This window comes from Scyliorhinus torazame, chromosome 10, assembly GCF_047496885.1.
Source record: "Scyliorhinus torazame isolate Kashiwa2021f chromosome 10, sScyTor2.1, whole genome shotgun sequence".
NCBI lineage: Eukaryota > Metazoa > Chordata > Chondrichthyes > Carcharhiniformes > Scyliorhinidae > Scyliorhinus > Scyliorhinus torazame.
In genome coordinates this window covers 183,486,232-183,500,005 of record NC_092716.1, presented here as the reverse complement: position 1 = coordinate 183,500,005, position 13,774 = coordinate 183,486,232, and the positions used below count along the sequence as shown (strand labels likewise).

Below are 13,774 nucleotides of genomic sequence, written 5' to 3'. Positions count from 1 at the left end.
TTTACAATTGGGTAGGTGCGTGGAGTGGGCAGAGTGGTCATTGACAATTGGGATGGGTGTGTGGAGTGGGCAGAGTGGTTATTTACAATTGGGTAGGTGCGTGGAGTGGGCAGAGTGGTTATATACAATTGGGATGGGTGTGTGGAGTGGGCAGAGTGATTATTTACCATCGGGTAGGTGCGTGGAGTGGGCAGAGTGGTTATTTACAATAGGGATGGGTGTGTGGAGTGGGCAGAGTGGTTATTTACAATTGGGATGGGTGGGTGGAGTGGGCAGAGTGGTTATTTACAATTGGGTAGGTGCGTGGAGTGGGCAGAGTGGTTATTTACAATTGGGATGGATGTGTGGAGTGGGCAGAGTTGTTATTTACAATTGGTTAGGTGCGTTGAGTGGGCAGAGTGGTTATTTACAATTGGGATGGGTGTGTGGAGTGGGCACAGCGGTTATTTACTATTGGGATGGGTGTGTGGAGTGGGCACAGCGGTTATTTACAATTGGGATGGGCGTGTGGAGTGAGCAGAGTAGTTATTTACAATTGGGATGGGTGTGTGGAGTGGGCAGAGTGGTTATTTACAATGGGATGGGTCTGTAGAGTGGGCAGCGTTGTTATTTACAATTGGGATGGGTGTGTGGAGCGGGCAGTGTGGTTATTTGCAATTGGGATGGGTGTGTGGAGTGGGCAGAGTGGTTATTGACAATTGGGATGGGTGTGTGGAGTGGGCAGAGTGGTTATTTACAATTGGGTAGGTGCGTGGAGTGGGCAGAGTGGTTATATACAATTGGGATGGGTGTGTGGAGTGGGCAGAGTGATTATTTACCATCGGGTAGGTGCGTGGAGTGGGCAGAGTGGTTATTTACAATTGGGATGGGTGTGTGGAGTGGGCAGAGTGGTTATTTACAATTGGGATGGGTGGGTGGAGTGGGCAGAGTGGTTATTTACAATTGGGTAGGTCCGTGGAGTGGGCAGAGTGGTTATTTACAATTGGGATGGATGTGTGGAGTGGGCAGAGTGGTTATTTACAATTGGTTAGGTGCGTTGAGTGGGCAGAGTGGTTATTTACAATTGGGATGGGTTTGTGGAGTGGGCAGAGTGGTTATTTACAATTGGGTAGGTGCGTGGAGTGGGCAGAGTGGTTATTTACAATTGGGATGGGTGTGTGGAGTGGGCAGAGCGGTTATTTACAATTGGGATGGGTGCGTGGAGTGGGCAGAGCGGTTATTTACAATTTGGGTGGGTGCGTGGAGTGGGCAGAGTGGTTATTTACAATTGGGTAGGTGCGTGGAGTGGGCAGAGATGTTATTTACAATTGGGATGGGTGTGTGGAGTGGGCAGAGTGGTTATTTACAATTGGGATGGGTGTGAGGAGTGGGCAGAGCGGTTATTTACATTTGGGATGGGTGTGTGGAGTGGGCAGAGTGGTTATTTACAATTGGGATGGGTGTGAGGAGTGGGCAGAGTGGTTATTTACATTTGGGTAGGTGTGTGGAGTGGGCAGAGTGGTTATTTACAATTGGGTAGGTGTGTGGAGTGGGCAGAGTGGTTATTTACAATTGGGATGGGTGTGTGGAGTGGGCAGAGTGCTTATTTACAATTGGGTAGGTGCGTGGAGTGGGCAGAATTGTTATTTGCAATTGGAATGGGTGTGTGGAGTGGGCAGCGTGGTTATTTACAATTGGGATGGGTGTGTGGAGTGGGCAGAGTGGTTATTTACAATTGCGATGGGTGTGTGGAGTGGGCAGAGCACTTATTCACAATTGGAATGGGTGTGTGGAGTGGGCAGCGTGGTTATTTACAATTGGGATGGGTGTGTGGAGTGGGCAGAGTGGTTATTTACAATTGGGATGGGTGTGTGGAGTGGGCAGAGTGGTTATTTACAATTGGGTAGGTGTATGGAGTGGGCAGAGTTGTTATTTACAATTGGGTAGGTGTGTGGAGTGGGCAGTTTGGTTATTTACAATTGGGTTGGGTGTGTGGAGTGGGCAGAGTGGTTATTTACAATTGGGTAGGTGCGTGGAGTGGGCAGAGTGGTTATTTACAATTGGGATGGGTGTGTGGAGTGGGCAGAGTGGTTATTTACAATTGGGATGGGTGTGTGGAGTGGGCAGAGTGGTTATTTACAATTGGGATGGGTGTGTGGAGTGGGCAGAGTGGTTATTTACAATTGGGTAGGTGCGTAGATTGGGCAGAGTGGTTATTTACAATTGGGATGTGTGTGTGGAGTGGGCAGAGTGGTTATTTACAATTGGGATGGGTGTGTGGAGTGGGCAGAGTGGTTATTTACAATTGGGTAGGTGCGTGGAGTGGGCAGAGTGGTTATTTACAATTGGGATGGGTGTGTGAAGTGGGCAGAGTGGTTATTTACAATTGGTTAGGTGTGTGGAGTGGGCAGAGTGGTTATTTACAATTGGGTAGGTGTGTGGAGTGGGCAGAGTGGTTATTTACAATTGGGATGGGTGTGTGGAGTGGGCAGAGTGGTTATTTACAATTGGGTAGGTGCGTGGAGTGGGCAGAATTGTTATTTACAATTGGAATGGGTGTGTGGAGTGGGCAGCGTGGTTATTTACAATTGGGATGTGTGTGTGGAGTGGGCAGAGTGGTTATTTACAATTGGGATGGGTGTGTGGAGTGGGCAGAGCAGTTATTTACAATTGGAATGGGTGTGTGGAGTGGGCGGCGTGGTTATTTACAATTGGGATGGGTGTGTGGAGCGGGCAGAGTGGGTATTTACAATTGGGATGGGTGTGTGGAGTGGGCAAGAGTGGTTATTTACAATTGGGTAGGTGCGTGGAGTGGGCAGAATGGTTATTTACAATTGGGATGGGTGTGTGGAGTGGGCAGAGCGGTTATTTACAATTGGCATGGGTTTGTGGAGTGGGCAGAGCAGTTATTTACAATTCGGATGGGTGTGTTGTGTGGGCAGAGCGGTTAGTTACAATTGGGGTGGGTGCGTGGAGTGGGCACAGCGGTTATTTACTATTGGGATGGGTGTGTGGAGTGGGCACAGCGGTTATTTACAATTGGGATGGGTGTGTGGAGTGAGCAGAGTGGTTATTTACAATTGGGATGGGTCTGTGGAATGCGCAGAGTGGTTATTTACAATTGGGATGGGTCTGTGGAGTGGGCAGCGTTGTTATTTACAATTGTGATGGGTGTGTGGAGCGGGCAGTGTGGTTATTTACGATTGGGATGGTTGGGTGGAGTGGGCAAGTGGTTATTTACAATTCGGTAGGTGCGTGGAGTGGGCAGAGTGGTTATTGACAATTGGGATGGGTTTGTGGAGTGGGCAGAGTGGTTATTTACAATTGGGCAGGTGCGTGGAGTGGGCAGAGTGGTTATATACAATTGGGATGGGTGTGTGGAGTGGGCAGAGTGGTTATTTACCATTGGGTAGGTGCGTGGAGTGGGCAGAGTGGTTATTTACAATTGGGATGTGTGTGTGGAGTGGGCAGAGTGGTTATTTACAATTGGGATTGGTGGGTGGAGTGGGCAGAGTGGTTATTTACAATTGGGAAGGTGCGTGGAGTGGGCAGAGTGGTTATTTACAATTGGGATGGATGTGTGGAGTGGGCAGAGTGGTTATTTACAATTGGGTAGGTGCGTGGAGTGGGCAGAGTGGTTATTTACAATTGGGATGGGTGTGTGGAGTGGGCAGAGCGGTTATTTACAATTGGGATGGGTGTGTGGAGTGGGCAGAGTGGTTATTTACAATTTGGGTGAGTGCGTGGAGTGGGCAGAGTGGTTATTTACAATTTGGGTGGGTGCGTGGAGTGGGCAGAGCGGTTATTTACAATTTGGGTAGGTGCGTGGAGTGGGCAGAGTGGTTATTTACAATTGGGTAGGTGCGTGGAGTGGGCAGAGATGTTATTTACAATTGTGATGGGTGTGTGGAGTGGGCAGAGTGGTTATTTACAATTGGGATGGGTGTGAGGAGTGGGCAGAGCGGTTATTTACAATTGGGATGGGCGTGTGGAGTGGGCAGAGTGGTTATTTACAATTGGGATGGGTGTGTGGAGTGGACAGTGTGGTTATTTACAATTGGGATGGGTGTGTGGAGTGGGCAGAGTGGTTATTTACAATTGGGTAGGTGCGTGGAGTGGGCACAGCGGTTATTTACAATTGGGATGGATGTGTGGAGTGGGCAGAGTGGTTATTTACAATTGGGATGGGTGCGTTGAGTGGGCAGAGTGGTTATTTACAATTGGGATGGGTGTGTGGAGTGGGCAGAGTGGTTATTTACAATTGGGTAGGTGCGTGGAGTGGGCAGAGTGGTTATTTACAATTGGGATGGGTGTGTGGAGTGGGCAGAGCGGTTATTTACAATTGGGATGGGTGTGTGGAGTGGGCAGAGTGGTTATTTACAATTTGGGTGGGTGCGTGGAGTGGGCAGAGTGGTTATTTACAATTTGGGTGGGTGCGTGGAGTGGGCAGAGCGGTTATTTACAATTTGGGTAGGTGCGTGGAGTGGGCAGAGTGGTTATTTACAATTGGGTAGGTGCGTGGAGTGGGCAGAGATGTTATTTACAATTGTGATGGGTGTGTGGAGTGGGCAGAGTGGTTATTTACAATTGGGATGGGTGTGAGGAGTGGGCAGAGTGGTTATTTACAATTGGGATGGGCGTGTGGAGTGGGCAGAGTGGTTATTTACAATTGGGATGGGTGTGTGGAGTGGGCAGAGTGGTTATTTACAATTGGGTAGGTGCGTGGAGTGGGCAGAGCGGTTATTTACAATTGGGATGGGCGTGTGGAGTGGGCAGAGTGGTTATTTACAATTGGGATGGGTGTGTGGAGTGGGCAGAGTGGTTATTTACAATTGGGCAGGTGCGTGGAGTGGGCAGAGCGGTTATTTACAATTGGGCAGGTGTGTGGAGTGGGCAGAGTGGTTATTTACAATTGAGCAGGTGTGTGGAGTGGGCAGAGTGGTTATTTACAATTGGGTAGGTGCGTGGAGTGGGCAGAGTGGTTATTTACAATTGGGTAGGTGCGTGGAGTGGGCAGAGTGGTTATTTACAATTGGGCAGGTGCGTGGAGTGGGCAGAGTGGTTATTTACAATTGGGTAGGTGCGTGGAGTGGGCAGAGTGGTTATTTACAATTGGGTAGGTGCGTGGAGTGGGCAGAGTGGTTATTTACAATTGGGCAGGTGCGTGGAGTGGGCAGAGCGGTTATTTAGAATAGGGCTCCGTGTTTCGCTGTTGTTTCCGTTTGCCTGTCTTCACGGTTGCAGCTTGTTGTGCAGCCTGAATGTTTTGCAACAGCGCTTTCATGGCGTTCTCATGTGTGAGTGCCTGGACTTAGGGCCCAGATAGATCTAACCCAAGTTGGGGCTGTATTCCTCGCATGGGTTGTCTAGTCATTAGTACGTGAGGCTGTATCCGGGGGAACTGGCCGCGCCGTCGTGAACGCCGTCGAGGTTCACGATGGCGCGGAACGGCCCCGTTCCCGACCGATTCAGGCCCTGACAATGGGCTAGGATCGGGGCCGCATCATCTACACGCGCCAGGCCTTGTCGCCCACGTAAAAGCGGCGCCGCATAGATGACGTGGCCGGCGCCTCATAACGGGCATCATCCGCGCATGCACGAGTTGGCCGGCGCCAACCCACGCATGCGTGGTTGTCCTCCTCTCTAAGTCCGCCCCGCAAGAAGATGGGGGACGGATCTCGCGGGGCCGCGGAAGGAAGGATGTCCTCCTTCAGAGAGGACGGCCCGACGATCGGTGGGCACCGATCGCGGGCCACCCCACATTCCAGGTGAAGCCCAGTGCAGGATCCCCCCTCGCCCCCCCACAGGCCGCCCCCCCCCCCCCCCAGCGTTCACGCACCGCCCACGACTGCAGCGACGTGTGGACGGCACCGGGGGGGACCCCGCCGTTTTGGCCTGGCCGCTCGGCCCATCTGGGCCTCAGAAAAGCAGGGGTGCCGGAGAATCACCATTTTCAGTGTCTCCGGCCTGCGGCCCGCGAAACTCGACCGGGCTGTTCCCGCCGCTTGGGAGAATTGCGGGAGGGCATCGCCGGAAATTTTGGCGCCCCAGGCGATTCTCCCAACCGGCGTGGGAGTGGAGAATCGAGCCCCCCGTCTCTGGCTCTATTCCCTGTCTCTGGGCGTATTCCCCGCCTTTCAGTCTATTCCCTGCCTCTGGGTCTAATCTCTGTCTTTGGGAGGATTACAGAGTGTGTGTATAACCTGCCTCTGGATGTAGCCTGTCTCTGGGTCTATTCCCTGTCTCTGGGAGGATTACACACTCTTATCAGTTGGGCTGTTGGGGGTGGGTTCAGTCTCTCGCTCCGCCCCGCTCTATAAATTGCCGAGTTCAAGGCGGTCCACATTCAGTTACTCCTCTCACTGACATCGGGACAAGAATGGAGTACAGAGCCGAACAAGTGCCGATGAATCCCGGCGTCTACCCGTACCAGGGACAGCAGCAGGTCCAGTCCACCGTCATTACCATGGCCCCGAATGTGCCCCCGGTCCGGGACCACCTGCCCTGGTCCATCTTCAACTTCGTTTATTTGAATTTCTGCTGCCTGGGATTCGTGGCGCTGGTTTTCTCCGTCAAAGTGAGTGAGGGGCAGAGACCCCCGGGGGGGGGGATAGAGACCCCGGGGAGGGGGGGATAGAGACCCCGGGGAGGAGGCAGATAACCCGGTGGGGGGGGGGGCAGAGACCCCGGGGAGGGGGATAGAGACCTCGGGAAGGGGGACAGAGACCCCGGGAGGAGGGGCAGAGACCCGGGGCGGGGGGGGGGGGGCAGAGATCCCGGGGAGGGGGGCAGAAACCCCGGGGAGGGGGACAGAGACCCCGGGGAGGGGGGACAGAGACCCTGGGGAGGGGGCAGATAACCCGGGGGGGGGGCAGAGACCCCGGGGAGGGGGATAGAGACCTCGGGAAGGGGGAAAGAGACCCCGGGAAGAGGGACAGAGACCCCGAGAGGAGGGGGCAGAAACCCCGGGGAGGGGGACAGAGACCCCGGGAGGAGGGGGACAGAGACCCCGGGGAGGGGGCAGAGACCCCGGGGAGCGGGGAAGAGACCCCGGGGACGGGGCAGAGACCCCGGGAGGAGGGACAGAGACCCCGGGGAGGGGGCAGAGACGCCGGGGACAGGGACAGCGACCCCGGGAGGAGGGACAGAGACCCCGGGGAGGGGGCAGAGACCCCAGGGAGCGGGGCTGAGACCCCGGGGATGGGGGCAGAGACCCCGGGAGGAGGGACAGAGACCCCGGGGAGGGGGCAGAGACCCCAGGGAGCGGGGCTGTGACCCCGGAGACGGGGGCAGAGACCGGGGAGGGGCAGAGACCCCGGGGAGGGGGCAGAGACCCCAGGGAGGGGCAGAGATGCCAAGGAGAGGGACAGAGATGCCGGGAGCGGGGCAGAGACCCTGGGGACGGGGACAGAGACCCCGGGGAGGGGGCAGAGACCCCGGGGAGCGGGGCAGAGATCCCGGGGAGTGGGGCAGAGACCCCGCGGATGGGGATAGAGACCCGGGGAGGGGGGCAGAGACGCCGGGGAGGGGGACAGAGACCCCGGGGAGGGGGCAGAGACCCCGGGGAGTGGGGCAGAGACCCCGGGGATGGGGACAGAGACCCGGGAAGGGGGGCAGAGACGCCGGGGAGGGGGACAGAGATCCCGGGGAGGGGGACAGAAACCCCGGGGTGGGTGGCAGAGACCCCGGGGAGGGGGGCAGAGACCCGGGGAGGGGGCAGAGACGCCGGGGAGGGGGACAGAGATCCCGGGGAGGGGGACAGAAACCCCGGGGTGGGTGGCAGAGACCCCGGGGAGGGGGGCAGAGACCCCGGGGAGGGTGGCAGAGACCCCAGGGAGGGTGGCAGAGACCCCGGTGAGGGTGGCAGAGACCCCGGGGAGGGTGACAGAGACCCCGGGGAGGGTGGCAGAGACCCCGGGGAGGAGGCAGATAACCCGGTGGGGGGGGGGCAGAGACCCCGGGGAGGGGGGCAGAGACGCCGGGAGGAAGGCAGAGACCCCCGGAGGAGGGGTCAGAGACCCCGGGGAGGAGGCAGAGACCCCGGGAAGCAGGGAAGAGACCCCGGGGACAGGGACAGCAACCCCGGGAGGAGGGACAGAGACCCCGGGGAGGGGGCAGAGACCCCAGGGAGCGGGGCTGAGACCCCGGGGACGGGGGCAGAGACCGGGGAGGGGGCAGAGACCCCGGGGAGGGTGGCAGAGACCCCGGGGAGGGTGGCAGAGACCCCGGTGAGGGTGGCAGAGACCCCGGGGAGGGTGGCAGAGACCCCGGGGAGGGTGGCAGAGCGCTGCAACGGCGACCATGAGGGGTGAAAATGACTGTTTGATGGTTCTGCAGAAATCAGAACCTGTCCGAGTATCTCCCAACTTCTGTTCAAGTTCACAGAGGTGTTACGGGTGGTCAGTGGTTAGCATCGCTTCCTCACGGCACTGATGACCCGGGTTCGATCCCGGCTCTGGGTCACTGTCTGTGTGGAGTTTGCACATTCTCCCCGTGTTTGCGTGGGTCTCACCCCCACAACCCAAAGATGTACAGGGTAGGTGAATTGGCCATGCTAAATTGCCCCTTAATTGGAAAAAAAAAGAATTGGGTACTCTAAATTTTATCTAAAAAAATGTTCACAGAGCTGTGGGGCCGAATTCTCCGTCCCGCCACACCAAATTTCTGGTGTGGCACGCCGTCGAGATTCTCCGTTTCGCCGGCAGGTCAATGGGGTTTCCCATTGTGGGGCAGCCCCATGCTGTCGGGAAACCCCCGGGCTGCTGGAAAAATGGAAAATTCAGCCTGTGATATCCCAGGTTTAGTGGATTGTGCTTAACAATGAGAAAGCCTCACTGGGCAATTTCTGCCGGATTGTTAATAATTTGTGCCGATTTCTTACTCAGGAAACTGTTACATCGAGTCTTGGAGTTGTGCAACACAGAAAGGGCCCCTCGGCCCATCTGCACCAGCCATAAAGCACCTGTCTAATGTAATCCCATTTTCCAGTACTTTCTCTGTAGCCTTGTATCCAGTGTGTTTCAAATGCTGATCTTAAAATTTGTTAAATGCTATTCCCGCCTCTCCCACCCTTTCAGAGAGTGAGTTCCTGATTCCCTGCCCATCTGATGCTTTCTTCCTCATTATTTACCACACCACCAACTTGTGTCAACTGCGAAATTCCTGATTATACCTCCAACATTCATCTTTTGATTATTAATGTACACTACAAACAACAAGGGAGCCAGCACCGATTCCAGCAGGCCACCACTGGACACAGGCTTCCAGTCACAACAACAATCTTCCACCATCACCCACTGCCTCCTGCCACTAAACCAATTTTGGATCCAGTTTGCCAAATTGCCCTGGATCCCATGGACTCTTACCTTTTTGGCCAGTCTCCCATGTGGGACCTTGTCAAAAGCCTTACTGAAGTCCATGTAGACTACATCAACTACACTACCCTCATCTACACAGCTGGTTACCTCATCGAAGAATTTTATTCAATTACAAATTGAACACATGTAATCTACAAATTTACAGCACAGAAAGTGACCATTTGGCCCATCCAGTCTGTGCTGGCTCTCTGAAAGAGCAGTCATGCTCAGTCCCTTACTCTTGTTTTATTGTCCGTAACTCTGTATTCTCAATTTCCTGCCTCAAATCATTCATGGAATCAGCTTCCAGCAGCTTTTCTTGTAGAATGTTCCGGATCCCAACAACTGAGTGAAAACATTTCTCTCCATCGCCCCTCAATGTTTTTCAATGATTTAAAATCTCTGACCTCTGGTTATTGATCCAGTCACCAGAGGGAATATTTTTTCTCTATTGAATTTATCAAAATCTTTCATCATCTTGAAAATGAAATGAAATGAAAATCACTTATTGTCACAAGTAGGCTTCAAATGAAGTTACTGTGAAAAGCCCCTGGTCGCCACATTCCCTTTATTCAGTCACCTCTTAAATTTCTCTCTTCCAAGGAGAACTGTCTTAACTTTTCCAAATTCTCCTCATAACTGAGTCCCTGACAACATCCTTGACCAACTTTCTCTGTTACTCAATCAAATAATCCGATCATTTTACACCTGATTTGTCTTTAACGACCTAACTGGCTTTCCTTCATTAACCTGTACATCTCGACATCTGTTCACATCTATAAGCAATAGTGTTACAGATTGAGTCCATGTGATCTACTAACTGATGGCAACTTTAAATATGAAAACTTTTTAGTAGGTTAGACATGGAAAAGATATTTTCAGTGGAAAGGCCAGAACTGGGGATGATAAAGATAAAATATTTGTTAATAAAGCCATTGAGAGAAAAAGTTGCATTTCTATCACATTTCTCATGATCACCAGATGCCTCCATGCCTCTTAATAATATAATAATAATCGCCTATTGTCACAAGTAGGCTTCAATGAAATTACTGTGAAAAGCCCCGAGTCGCCTCATTCCGGTGCTGGTCTTGTTCTCCATTACAAGCCAGCTGTCTTAGCCCACTGTGCTAAACCGGCCCCTTACAGCCAATTAGGACCAGTCATTATTGAAATATTGAACAGTGTGATAATAACTAGGTAGGTATTGTGTGATGTCGATTGAGGAAGAAATATATCCGCCTGGAAACCAGGGATAACTCCCGTGTTCTTCAAAATGGCACCATGGCATGTTTTACGAGGTCAGACTGGGCCTTGGCTTAACCGCTCCGACAGTGCAGTAGTGTGTTAGCAATGATCCTCCGACAATCCATCGGGTGGAACTGTTCCCATTTGTGGAGGCTGGAACACCAGAGGACACTGATTTAAGTCAGTTGGTAGAAGAAGCAACACTGACATGAGAGTAAACTTTTATTCAGTGAGTGGTTGCGTTCTGAACTGTTTTGCCTGCGACCATAGTTGCGTTCTGAAATGCAGTGTCATGGAGTCCCAAAGACACTTGGATCATTAGCTGTAAAGGAATCATTTGCGGGGCTTTGCAGGAACAGCAACCCTCTTATTGCTTGCTCCAAAAATCAATTCAAATTGAGGTCTCCACTCTCGCGAAGGTCTCCACACGCGAGACAAACAAGATCTAAACTGACAAGGAAAGGCTTTTTTTCACCTCATCGTGGGCCAGATCTGACGCTTGATCTCAGTCAAAAGGCCAAGAAGCGATGGTTCTGAACACATACATCACAGTGCCACCTGGAACAGGGGGCATTTTCCTTTGCCACAAAGCATCTTGCTTGAGACCACACAAACTTTCCCAAAGTTACCTGAATTTCAAGCGCTGAATTGTCGCGTGCAGCTTGCCGAAAGCTTTTAAAGTAATATTATCTATAACCACACTTATTTTCTATTAGTCTAGAGACCGGAAAGTTGTGGGAGATGTGGCAGGAGCTCGGCAGTATGCATCTACAGCCCGAGCACTCAACATTGCAGCCACAGTGCTGGCCGTCCTCAGCATCATCAGCGGTATTATGTATGTCGTGGTGGCCATAAACGCGCATTGAATCCAAACAACTCCCGAGATTGAAATTGAACCAAATGGGTCGCAGCATCTCATTTCCTTGCTGGGAGCCTCTTTATGCCTGAACTCTTTTCAGAGCTCCTAAACGCACTCTCAGTTTCTTATTGCATTTTTCTATCTATAATCTATCTGTAGTGCTGGAATATTAAACGTGATCACCTCACACTAACAGATTTATTTCCTATAAAGTATGGCCAAAGTGCGACCTTCATTGTATGAATAAAGCGATTGATGACAAATTGCGTCCATAAGCTTCCTGTGTTCCACTGTAAAGGTTTTCTCCTGACCATAACAATAAGCTTTTACCACAATACAGAAATGGGTGGTTAATTGCACCCTGAAATGCTGTTGTTCAATTGGAGTGGTGTACTTTGTTCTGGGAAAGGCAGCTTTGTGGATTGCCAGTTAGTACCAAGGGGGTTTTCAACATTCAGATTCAGCTCGTTATATTCTGGAGTTGCTTTGACAGATCCTGGGGTATTGTGTTGGTCTGCTCAATAACTCAATGCGATGAAGGAAACCTCTCTCCTTGGAGGTTACAGGGATCCAGGTGTGGAGGAGGTGACTGAAACATGTGGGACAATCTGGATGGAAGACTTGGTCACCAGCCGAAGCGACAAGTTCAGGAAACATGAGGATCTGTGAGTGAGGAGTGGGTTGTGTGGATGGGAGTGGGAGTTGGTTAGGTGGATGTGAGTGGGGGGTGATGGGTGGATGTGAGTGGGGGGATTGGGTGGATTGGAGTGGGGGTGAGTTGGGTGGATGGGAGTGGGGGTGAGTTGGGTGGATGGGAGTGGGGGTGGGTTGGGTGGATGGGAGTGGGGGTGAGTTGGGTGGATGTGAGTGGGGGTGCATTGGGTTGATGGGAGTGGGGGTGGGTTGGGTGGATGGGAGTGGGGGTGGGTTGGGTGGATGGGAGTGGGGGTGAGTTGAGTGGATGGGAGTGGGGGTGAGTTGAGTGGATGGGAGTGGGGTGAGTTGGGTGGATGTGAGTGGGGGTGAGTTGGGTAGATGTGAGTGGGGGTGAGTTGGGTGGATGTGAGTGGGGGTGAGTTGGGTGGATGGGAGTGGGTTGGGTGGATGGGGTGGGTTTGGTGGATGGGAATGGGGGTGGTTGGGTGTATGGGAGTGGGGGTGGGTTGGGTGGATGTGAGTGGGGGTGAGCTGGGTGGATGGGAGTGGGTGTGGGTTTGGTGGATGGGAGTGGGGGTGGGTTCGGTGGATGGGAGTGGGGGTGGGTTGGGTGGATGGGAGTGGGGGGGATTGGGTGGATGGGAGTGGGGGTGGGTTTGGTGGATGGGAGTGGGGTGGGTTGGGTGGATGGGAGTGGGGGGATTGGGTGGATGGGAGTGGGGGTGAGTTGAGTGGATGGTAGTGGGGGTGGGTTGGGTGGATGGGAGTTGGGGTGGGTTGGGTGGATGGGAGTGGGGGTGGGTTGGGTGGATGGGAGTGGGGGTGAGTTGGGTGGATGGGAGTGGGGGTGGGTTTGGTGGATGGGAGTGTGGGTGGGTTGGGTGGATGGGAGTGGGGGGGATTGGGTGGATGGGAGTGGGGGTGAGTTGAGTGGATGGGAGTGGGGGTGGGTTGGGTGGATGGGAATTGGGGTGGGTTGGGTGAATGGGAGTGGGGGTGAGTTGAGTGGATGGGAGTGGGGGTGGGTTGGGTGGATGGGAGTTGGGGTGGGTTGGGTGGATGGGAGTGGGGGTGGGTTTGGTGGATGGGAGTGGGGGTGGTTGGGTGTATGGGAGTGGGGGTGGGTTGGGTGGATGTGAGTGGGGGTGAGTTGGGTGGATGGGAGTGGGGGTGGGTTTGGTGGATGGGAGTGGGGGTGGGTTCGGTGGATGGGAGTGGGGGTGGGTTGGGTGGATGGGAGTGGGGGGATTGGGTGGATGGGAGTGGGGGTGGGTTTGGTGGATGGGAGTGGGGTGGGTTGGGTGGATGGGAGTGGGGGGATTGGGTGGATGGGAGTGGGGGTGAGTTGAGTGGATGGGAGTGGGTGTGGGTTGGGTGGATGGGAGTTGGGGTGGGTTGGGTGGATGGGAGTGGGGGTGGGTTGGGTGGATGGGAGTGGGGGTGAGTTGGGTGGATGGGAGTGGGGGTGGGTTTGGTGGATGGGAGTGTGGGTGGATGGGAGTGGGGGGGATTGGGTGGATGGGAGTGGGGGTGAGTTGAGTGGATGGGAGTGGGGGTGGGTTGGGTGGATGGGAATTGGGGTGGGTTGGGTGAATGGGAGTGGGGGTGGGTTGGGTGGATGGGAGTGGGGTGAGTTGAGTGGATGGGAGTGGGGGGGTGTTGGGTGGATGGGAGTGGG

The 13,774-nt window shown here is 53.8% G+C and overlaps 1 long non-coding RNA gene across 1 annotated transcript; it reads left to right on the top strand.

Annotated features, from left to right (window-relative positions):
- Positions 1–6,403: 6,403 nt before the first annotated feature.
- Positions 6,404–11,453, top strand: LOC140384905 (uncharacterized). Its single transcript, XR_011933207.1, has 3 exons — positions 6,404–6,556; positions 8,865–8,950; positions 11,297–11,453. It is a non-coding gene; the product is annotated as an uncharacterized lncRNA (long non-coding RNA).
- Positions 11,454–13,774: the final 2,321 nt, after the last annotated feature.